The sequence below is a fragment of the Apis dorsata genome, unplaced genomic scaffold, assembly GCF_000469605.1.
Source record: "Apis dorsata unplaced genomic scaffold, Apis dorsata 1.3 scaffold_40, whole genome shotgun sequence".
Taxonomy (NCBI): domain Eukaryota; kingdom Metazoa; phylum Arthropoda; class Insecta; order Hymenoptera; family Apidae; genus Apis; species Apis dorsata.
The window spans coordinates 15802-16454 of record NW_006263342.1 but is presented as its reverse complement, the minus strand read 5'-3'; the positions used below and the strand labels follow the sequence as shown (position 1 = coordinate 16454).

The 653-nt window shown below is 15.6% G+C and overlaps 1 protein-coding gene across 1 annotated transcript in view; it reads right to left on the bottom strand.

Moving 5' to 3' along the window:
- LOC102679090 (growth arrest-specific protein 1-like) overlaps window positions 1-653 on the bottom strand; it is an 8232-nt gene that overhangs the window by 1546 nt on the left and 6033 nt on the right.

Genomic DNA, 653 nt, shown 5'->3' with positions numbered 1-653 from the left:
TAACATAACATAACATAACATAACATAACATAACATAACATAACATAACATAACATAACATAATATAACATAACATAACATAACATAACATAACATAACATAATATAATATAATATAATATAATATAATATAATAATTTGAATTTTTAATAAACAATCTAATATAAGAAATAAATTTGAATTAAAATTTTTTAACATAATAGCTTTACTTTTACTTAGGCTATTTATTATGTTAAAATTTTATCACTTAAGTTCTTATTTTTGAGAAAATCGCGAATGAGCACATTATAAGTCAAGAAGTTGACGAATTTTCAAATTGAACTTTTTTAAATATCAAATAATCTACAAATTTTCAAATTCGATTTTTTTAAATAGTAATTTTTAAAAAAAATTTATTTTTTATATTCAGAATTTTTTGCATGATAGAATAACTATCAATAATTCATGTTTAATAGGAAATTAGTTAATTTCCCTCGTATTTGAAAAATTTTCAAAGTTTTTACTAGAAAAGTTTAAAATTTTATTTTCTTTTTTCTTATTTTTGTATGTAGAATCGCTACTTATTTTTAATATTATTTCTATATATTATTTATAAATATTTTTATATGTTTGTAAATTTGTATTATAAATTATAAAATTTACAATAAATTTATA